Source organism: Mobula birostris, chromosome 4 (genome assembly GCF_030028105.1).
Source record: "Mobula birostris isolate sMobBir1 chromosome 4, sMobBir1.hap1, whole genome shotgun sequence".
NCBI lineage: Eukaryota > Metazoa > Chordata > Chondrichthyes > Myliobatiformes > Myliobatidae > Mobula > Mobula birostris.
This window is the reverse complement of record NC_092373.1, coordinates 194,577,695-194,587,675: the sequence shown is the minus strand read 5'-3', so window position 1 is coordinate 194,587,675 and position 9,981 is coordinate 194,577,695. Positions and strand designations below refer to the sequence as shown.

General features: G+C 45.1%; 1 long non-coding RNA gene across 2 annotated transcripts in view; it reads left to right on the top strand.

Annotated features, from left to right (window-relative positions):
• The first annotated feature begins 22 nt into the window (after window positions 1–22).
• Window positions 23–9,981, top strand: part of LOC140196852 (uncharacterized) — a 28,999-nt gene continuing 19,040 nt past the window's right edge. For both annotated transcript variants that reach the window (XR_011885821.1, XR_011885820.1), the window contains exons 1-2: window positions 23–139; window positions 6,542–6,705. This is a non-coding gene — a long non-coding RNA (uncharacterized lncRNA). The remainder of the gene's footprint in view (window positions 140–6,541; window positions 6,706–9,981) is intronic.

Below are 9,981 nucleotides of genomic sequence, written 5' to 3'. Positions count from 1 at the left end.
TAAAAAAAAACTCTCTCGCCGCACTTCTTGTCCGGATCCAAAAACCGCTTTCACTTTCACATTCTCTCCAGGTCTATATTTACAGGAAATCAAGTGACTGTTGCCTGCTGAACAGCAGTTCTGAATGCATTGAATACAGGTACGCTTGGAAATCACATGATTTACTTAACACAAAATAATCTGCAGATGCTGGGCTCAAAGCCAGACTCACAACCCGCTGGAGGAACTCAGCAAGTCGGGCAGCATCCGTGGAAAAGATCGGTCGATGTTTCGGGCCGAAACCCTTCGTCAGGACTGTAGGGGGAAGGGGCAGAGGCCCTATAAAGAAGGTGGGGGAGGGTGGGAAGGAGAAGGCTGGTAGGTTCCAGGTGAAAAACCAGTAAGGGGAAAGATAAACGGGTGGGGGAGGGGAAGCAGGGAGGGGATAGGCAGGAAAGGTGAAGAAGGAATAGGGGAAAACACAATGGGTAGTAGAAGGAGGCAGAACCAAGAGGGAGGAGGTAGACAGCTGGGGGAGGGGGCAGAGTGACATAGGGATAGGGGAAGGGAGGGGGAGGGAATTACTGGAAGTTGGAGAATTCTATGTTCATACCAATGGGCTGGAGACTACTTTGAGGGTATATGAGGTGCTGTTCCTCCAACCTGAGTTTAGCCTCATCATGGCAGTAGAGGAGGCCATGTATGGACATATCTGAATGGGAGTGGGAAGCAGAGTTGAAGTGGGTGGCTACTGGAAGATCCTGTCTGTTTTGGCGGACGGAGCGGAGATGCTCGATGAAGCGGTCCCCCAATCTGCGTCGGGTTTCACCGCTGTAGAGTAGGCCGCACCGGGATTCACTATGTCACTCTGCCCCCTCCCCCAGCTGCCTACCACTTCCCTCTTGGTTCCACCTCCTTGAGCACCTCATTAACTCCAAGCTGCCTATATTTATTGTAAATCCCTCTCTTTTTGCGAACCAAGTTTCCTATATCCCTTGAAAACCATGGCTCTCTCAAACTTTTAACCTTTCCTTTCAACCTAACAGGAACATAAAGATCCTGTACCCTCAAAATTTCACCTTTAAATGACCTCCATTTCTCTATTACATCCTTTCCATAAAACAAATTGCCCCAATCCACTCCTTCTAAATCCTTTCGCATCTCCTCAAAGTTAGCCTTTCCCCAATCATAAATCTCAACCCTGGGTCTAGTCCTATCCTTCTCCATAATTATATTGAAACTAATGGTATTGTGATCACTGGACCTGAAGTGCTCCCCAACACATACCTCCGTCACCTGCCCTATCTCATTCCCTAACAGGAGATCCAACACTGCCCCTTCTCTAGTTGGTACTTCTATGTATTGCTGCAAAAAAACTATCTTGCGCACATTTGACAAACTCCAAACCATCGAGCCCTTTTACAGAATGGGCTTCCCAGTCTATGTGTGAAAAATTAAAATCTCCCATAATCACAACCTTGTGCTTCCTACAAATATCTGCTGTCTGCTTACAATTTTGCTCCTCTAGTTCTCAGCCCCGTTAGGTGGTCTATAATACACCCCTATAAGCATCACTGCACCTTTCCCATTCCTCAATTCCACCCAAATAACCTCCCTGGATGAGTCCACTAATCTATCCTGCCAGCACACTGCTGTTATATTTTCTCTGACAAGCAATGCAACACCTCCCCTCTTGCCCCTCCTATTCTATCACACCTGAAGCAACAAAATCCTGGAATATTTAGTTGCCAATCACACCCTTCCTGTAACCACGTTTCACTAACAGGTACAATATCATATTTCCAGGTATCAATCCATGCTCTAAGCTCATCCACCTTTCTTACAATGCTCCTAACATTAAAATAGATGCATTTAAGAAACTCTCCACCTCTTACACTCTGTTTATCCTTAATGGAGCAAACAACTTTGTTATCTTTTTCTTCCTTGTCCCCTATATCTTTGGTCTCAGTGCTTCTGATCTCTGTCCCTTGCCTATACTCCCTCACACACTGTCTACTACCTTTACTACCTTTGTGGGGGTAGTAACATTACTACCTTTGTGGTCCTTTTTCTCAACTCCCTTCCTAACTCCCTATATTCTCCTTTCAGGACCTCTCACCTTTTCCTACCTGTGTCATTGGTACCTATATGTACCACAACCTCTGGCTCCTCTCCCTCCCATTTCAGGATATCTTGGACATGATCAAAAACATCCCGGACCCTGGCACCAGGGAGGCAAACTACCATCGGGGTCTCCGAACTGCGTCCACAGAATCGCCTATCTGACCCCCTAACTATCGAGTCCCCTATTACTACTGCCTTCCTCTTCCTTTCCCTACCCTTCTGAGCTACAGGGCCAGACTCTGTGCCGGAAGCACGGCCACTGTCGCATCCCCCAGGTAAGCTGTCCCCCACAACAGTACTCAAACAGGAGTATTTATTGTCAAGGGGCACAGTCACTGGGGTACTCTCTATTACCTGACTCTTCCTCTTCTCCCTCCTAACCGTGACCCACTTGTCTGCCTCCTGTGGCCCCAGTGTGACCACCTGCCTGTAACTCCTCTCTATCAACTCCTCACTCTCCCTGACCAGACGAAGGTCATCGAGCTGCAGCTCCAGTTCCCTAACGCGGTCCCTTAGGAGCTGCAGCTCAGCGCTCCTGGCGCAGATGTGGACGTCCGGGAGGCTGGGAGACTCCAGGTCCTCCCACATCCGATGCCAAGAACAACAAGCTGCCCTCACACTCATACTGCCCCTCTCCTCAAATAACAACAGAAAATGAATACCAAACCTTCCTCGCCTCACCCGTTTCCGCCTGAGCCCATTGAGCCAAAGCCCTTAAGCCGTCACTCTACTCCCAGCTCACTCCACTGCCCGCTGTAGAATGGCTTTCATCATGGCTGATCCATTTCCCCCTCAGCCTCAATTCCTATCTTCTCCCTCTATACTTTCATGCCCTGGCTAATCAAGAATCTATCAACCTCCGTCTTCAATAAGCCCAATAAGTTGACCTCCACAGCTGCCTCTGCAAACAAATTCCACAGATTCGCTACTCTCTAGCTGAAGAAATTTCTTCTCGCCTTTGTTCCAAAAGTTTTCTATGGTGGAGGAGCCTATGATCGGAGGAAAATGCCTCAAAATAAATAGGCTCCTCCACCATAGAAAACTGCTCTCCACATATGCTCTATCCAGGCCTTTCAAAATTCAATAGGTTCCAATGAGGTCACCCCTCATTCCTCTGAATTCCAGTGAATACAGGCCCTGAGCAATCAAACGCTCTGCATATGACAAGCATTTCAATCCCAAAATCTCATATGTGAGCCCCCTCTTAACCCTTACAATGTCAGCACATCCATTCTCAGATAAGGGGGCCAAAACTACTCACAATACTCCAAATTATGCATCACCAGTACTTCATAAAGCCTCAACATTACATCCTTGCTTTTATATTCTCGTCCTCTTGAAATGAGTGCTAACATGGCATTTCATTCCTCATTACTGACTCAGCTTGTAAATTAACCTTAGAAAATCCTACATGAGGGCTCCCAAGTCCTTTTGCACCTCAAGTTTATTAATTTTCTCTCCATTTAGAAAATTGTCTCCTTTTATTTCTTCCACCAAAGCACATGACAATACACTCCACAACACTGTATTCCATCTGCCACTTCTTTGCCCATTCTCCTAATCTGTCTAAGTCCTTTTGTAACCTTTCTACTTCCTCGAAAGTACCTGCCTTTCCAGCTATATCCGTTTCACCCACAACCTTGGCTACAAAGCCATCAATTCTGTCGTCCAAATCATCAACTTACAATGTAACAAAAAACACTCCCAACACAGACCCCCAAGGAACACCACTAGTTACCAGCAGCCAAGCAGAAAATCCTCCCTCTATCCTCACTCTTAGCCTCTTGCCAAATAGCGAATGATCTATATATGCTAGTATCTTCCCTGTAAAACCATGATCACTTAAGTTGTTAAGCAGCCTCATGTGCGACATCTCATCAAATGCCCTAGCCTTGTGAAAATCCAAGTACACAACATCCACCAATTCTCCTTTGTCTATCCTGCTTGTTATTTCTTCAAAAATTCCAAAGAATTTGTCAGGCAAGATTTTTTTCTTGAGGAAACCATGCTTACTACAGCCTATTTCATCATGTGCCTCCAAGTACCCCAAAACCACATCCTTAACAATTGACTCCAACATCTTCCCTTCCACTGTGGTCAGACGAACTGGCCTATTATTTCCTTTCATCTGCCTCTCACTCTTCTTGAATTTTCCATTCCTCTGAATCTATTCTTTCCGATTTGGCTGCTGAACAGATTATAGAGCAGGTGAGGTCAGACAAACTGTTGATGGTCACCTCTGTTGCCAGTGGCAGTCATCCATGGATGTACACAAGAGGTTTATTAGGGGGCCAGCAATGTGCAACGTCAGTGGAGACAGGGTCGTCGGTATCGATAACTAATCTACCCTTGCCCATGAGTGCAGAGGTGAGTTACATTACCAGTGCAGGAGGTGGAACTATGATGGTGGAGAGAAGTCAGCCCCAGGTACCTGAGATAGAGGAAGAGCAGCTTCCTGTAGATTTTTGGGTGTGCCCAAACAATGAAGGTACTATCTTGGGGATGGACACACTGTGTAAGGCAGGTGCTATCATAAACTCAGGAAAATGAGAAATAACATGGACAAGACAGGAACAGCCATCTTGTGTAACCCACAAAGCAGCCAACATGCCCCACTGAGAGACAGCAGCCCCAAGCAGGGAGGAGAGACAGGACGATGTGTAGAAACTTTGTCAGGAGGTCCCAAGGTTTGGTGCCAAGCACAGTCAGGAGCTGTTAGGAGTGGTGCAGCTGCCTGAGGAGGGAACATTAATTACAGTAAAGGCTCACCAGAAAGGGCATGGAAGGAGCAGAAAGGGAATGAGTGGGCAAACATCACTGTGTGGAGGACAGTGGAAAAGCAAGTGTTGAAGGACTAAGCAAAACAACAGCAGCATATTGCTGATCAGAGAGAGTCGGATGGAAATGAGATAGTCCTCCTGTGATCGGGAGACCAAGTCAGTTTTCTACCTAGCTCTCTAAGTTCTTTTTCAGGACCACTTTGCTTTTCTTTCCTATGTCATTGGTACCAATATGCACCAAGACATCTGGCTGCTCTCCCTCCCTCTCCAAAATGCTGTGGTTGCAGTCCACACTGTCCCTGACCCTAGCCCCTCGGAGGCAATATACCATTCGGGTGGCCCGTTCATGTCCACAGATCTCCTGTCTGTTCCCCTGACTGTGGAGTCCCCTATCACTACCTGTCCTCTCTTATCTCTCTTTACCTTCTGCACCACAGACCAATGATCAGTGCCAGGTTCCCAGTCTCCATGGCATTCCGCTAGGACGTCGTGCCCCACAATAGTATCCAAAACAATATACTTATTATTGAGGGGAATGGTGACAGGGGTGCTCTGCGCTAACTGCCTATTCACATTTCCATTTCTCCTGACGGTCACCCAGCTACTTACCTCCTGCAACTTAGGGGTGACTACTTCCCTGTAACTCTGATCGATGATCTCCTCACTCTCCCATACAAGCCAAAGGTCATCCTGCTGCTGCTCCAGATCCCTAACATGGTCTTCAAGGAGCTGCAGCTGGATGCACTTCATGCAGATGTGGTTCCCTGGGAGAGTCTGGATCTCCCAGGACTCCAACATTCAGCATGAAGAACACACAACAGCTATTTACTACACTACGTACAGTAAGAGAAAAAAAGGAACCTTAACAGAAGCTTATCGAAAGACAATGCCTTTTTTGAGCCAAAGCCTTCTTTGGGCCAAAGTCTGACATTCCTACTCTCACCATTTGCCTACTCCCAGCAATGGCCGCCCTAACAACGGCCACTCCACTTGTCTCTTCTGTACTTTTAAACAAGAGTCACTGACCTGTGAGAAACCTCGTTGCTGTGGCCTGCTCCTGCTGCTGATTGGGCTGTCGGAATTACCCTTCTTATTTCTGTTCCACCCATAATGCCTCACTAGATGAGTTCTCCAGACTTTCCTGATTCAGCACTGCTGTGACAATTTCCCTGACTAGTAATGATACCCCTCCTGCTTTAAACCACCCACCCTTTCGTGTCTTAAAACAACAGAACTTCCGAATATTGAGCTGCCAGAAAGGGGATAGAAGGAGCAGAAAGGCAATGAGCAGACAAACGTCAATGGAGGGCAGTGGAAGGACAAGAAGAAACTACCACTACCAATTTTGTAAGATTACATGGAGATGAAAAGGACCTTTGTAACCAACTTTAACTGTTGAAGGACCAAGTAAAAGAACAGCAACATATTGCTGATCAGAGAGAGCAAGAGGGAAAAGAGATAGTCCTCCCATGATCGGGAGACCAAGTCAAGGCAAGGCTGCTGCCTGGAAAGGCAAGGATTGCTCCCAGATGGATAGGACCATGGATGGTACTTCAGAGAAATGACACTTGTGTCTGTGTGCAGACTTGGCGAGTTAGCCAGTGGAAACTTCGGACTCAGGTCAAAGCGTAGGACTCACCTTCTTGTCACCCTCACAGACAGAGCGGGAGACCAAGAGTACCCAGTTACAGAATCATTACAGAGAACCCAAGTGATAGACACCAGCTGGCTACATCACACCTGAACACACCTGATGGAAGCAGACTCAATGCAAACGCGAAGGCAGAGGACAACAGGAGTGTGACAGAAAAGTGTGAATAACGTACGTTTATAACGGTAACAGTACTCTACAATGAAGCTTGGTTTCTGAAGGCAGGTGATTCAGCATAGAGTAGAAAAAAAATACTGGGGGAAGTGGATGGGAAGGGATCTGAACTACAACAGAGACATCAGGTTCCACAACTTCAATGGCATGGCAGACTGAGTAAGAGAAGAAATCGAACACGGCATCTGAGGCCAGACACCCCAACAACCTGAGAGTGAATAGAAACGAGCTGGGCCTTTACAGCGGTTGGGCCAGTGACTGAACGGATTGCTGGAATACGATGCCACCAGGGTGAGGTCCTTACAGTCATTCATTTAGAGACCATCCCAATTCCTCCTGTATATCGATGAGAGGGGCTCTGAGCCTGATATATTTACCTTGCTGGTGTTCCTGAGCAGTGTAACCACTGATAGCCATTGCAGAGTTTTATCTATCAGAAAATGAAGGGGCAAAGATAAAGAATTCGATTAAACTGCAATCAGCCAGCAGGGAATGATGCAACAGACATACAAATGATGAAGCTACGTTTTAAAGACTCCTGGTAAAATTTCTGGAACCATCTGTCTGCTTAGCATCTTGGAGAGAGCCATGAGGGATGATAGCATAGATGCAAATGCACATAGAGTCATTGGGAGGGGTTCTGAAGCAGGGCATTTCTGCTGCTCTATTGGAGTAGATCCTCCTTAACGTTGGCCTTTCTTGGTACAACTTTATTTTTTTCCAGGAGAAGCAAAAGGAGGAAATATTAGGGCATACTCTAGACTTAGGGTGTATAACTTCAGCAACTATCTTCAGCAACCAAACTTTAGACCTGATATGGACTGTAAATTAAGTTCAAAATGCAGTCCTGGACAATAAGTCCCTAGATCTATAAACCACAATTAATTGAAAAACCAGACAATGCTGATCAATGGTCATTTTGGATGATGGGTGTATGGGTGCAAAGAAGGAGGTGGAAAGTTATATGTAATCCAAAGGAAGTATTGTAGATCCATTGTAAATATAGAATTGTAATTTGATCATCAGTTTATAAGCTGTCACGTAACATTGGGCTGAACAGGCCTCTTCCTTCAGAGACTGTCTCATTCTGTCGAATAAAAGACTACTTTATATCTACCAGATGCATCTCCAAAATGACTTTGTTTATGTTACGACAAAGTAATTTTGCTTAATGATAGAATTGGGGCAGTGGGTGTTGTCCACATGGATTTTAGTAGGGCGTTTGATCCAGAAGATTAAGATGCATGGGGTCACAGAAAATTAGCTTGCACATAGAAGACAGAGGGTGGCGGTGATCAAGCTAGAGGTCTGTAAATAATGGAGTTCCACAGGGATCTGTGCTGGTACCTCTGCTGTTTATGATGTATAAAAATGACCTGGATGAAAATGTAGATGGGGAGCATTAGTAAGTTTCCAGAAGATACCAAGATTGATGGTGTTGTGGATAGTGTAGAAGACTGGCGAAGAATACAACATTATGTAAATCAGTTGCAGATGTGGGCAGAGAAATGGCAGATAAATTTTAACCCAGATAAATATGAAGTTTTGCACCTTGGTAAGGCAAATGCAAGGAGACAGTACACAATTAAGGGCAGTGAGTTCAAAAGTAAAGAGGTTATCTTCAAAAGTCAGGAGGAAATCCTGGCTGACGAATGGTTCTAGTGGGGAGCTGAATGTCCAAGGTTACACGTTGTATAAGAGGGATAGGAAGGTCAGCAGAGGGGCTGGCATGGCTCTGCTGGTAAAGAATGGCATCAAATCAGTAGAAAGATGTGACGTAGGATCAGAAGATGTTTAATCCTTGTGGGTTGAGTTAAGAAACTGCAAGCGTAAAAGGACATTGATGGCAGTTAGATACCAGCCTCCCAACAGGAGCTGGGATGTGGACCACAGGTTACAACAGGAAATAGAAAAGGCACGTCAAAAGGGCAATGTTAAGATAGTCATAGGAGATTTCAACATGCAGGTCAATTGGGAAAATTAGGTTGGAAATGGATCTCAAGAGGGTAAGTTTTTTGAATGACTTTGAGATGGCTTCTTAGAAGAGTTTGTTGTTGAACCTACTAGGTGATCACCTATACTGGATTGGGTGTTATGCAATGAACTAGAGTTGATCAGGGAGCTTAAGGTAACAGAATCTTAGGAGGCAGTGGTCGCAATATGACTGAGTTCAACTTGAAAGTTGATTGGGAGAAATTAAAGTCTGACATAGCAGTATTTCAGTGGAGTAAAGGAAATTACAGTGGTAAGGGAGAGGAGTTGGCCAAAATAAATTGGAAGGAGATGCTGGCAGGGATGACAGCAGAGCACCAATGGTGTGAGTTTCTGGGAAAGATGAGGAAGGTGCAGGACAGATGTATTCCAAAAGCAAAGAAATAGTCAAATAGCAAACTGTGGGTGACAAGGGAAGTCAAAGTTAATATAAAAGCAAAAGAGAAGGCATACAACAAAGCAAAAATTAGTAGTAATCCAAAGGATTGGAAAGCTTTTAAAAGCCTACCGAGGTCAATTAAAATAATCATTAGGAGGGAAAAGATGAAATATGAAAGCAAGCTAGCAAACAATATCAAAGAGGACAATAAAAACTTCAAGTATATAAAAAATAAAAGAGAGATGAGAGTGGAAAAAGGACCTCTAGAAAATGAAGCTGGAGAATTAATATCGGGGGGCAAGGAGATAGTAGATGAAATAAATGACTGTTTTGCATCAGTCTTCACTGTGGAAGACACTAACAGTGTGCCTGGTGTTGAAGGGTGTGTGGGAAGAGAAGTGGGAGCAGTTACTATTACAAGGGAGAAGGAGCTCAAAAATCTGAAGGACCTAAGAGTACATAAGTCACCCAGATCAGATAAACTGCACTCTTGGGTTCTGAAAGAGGTAGCAATAAAGACTGTGGAGTCATTAGTAACGATCTTTCAAAAATCATTGGACTCTGTCATGGTGCCAGTGGACTGCAAAAATTGCAAATGTCACTCAGCTCCTTAAGAAAGGAAGAAGGCAGCATAAAGGAAATTATAGACCAGTTAGCCTGACGTCAGTGATAGGGAAGAAGCTGGAGTCAGTTGTTAACGCTGAAGTTGTGGAGTACTTGGTGATGCAAGACAAGATAGGACAAAATCAGAATGGTTTCCTTCAGGAAAATTCTTGCCTGATAGACCTGTTGGAACTCTTTGAGGAGAGTACATGTGGGACAGATAAAGTGGATGCAGTGGATATTGCATATATTGACTTTCAGAAAGCCTTTATCGACATCCCATATCTAGTTAAGAGCTG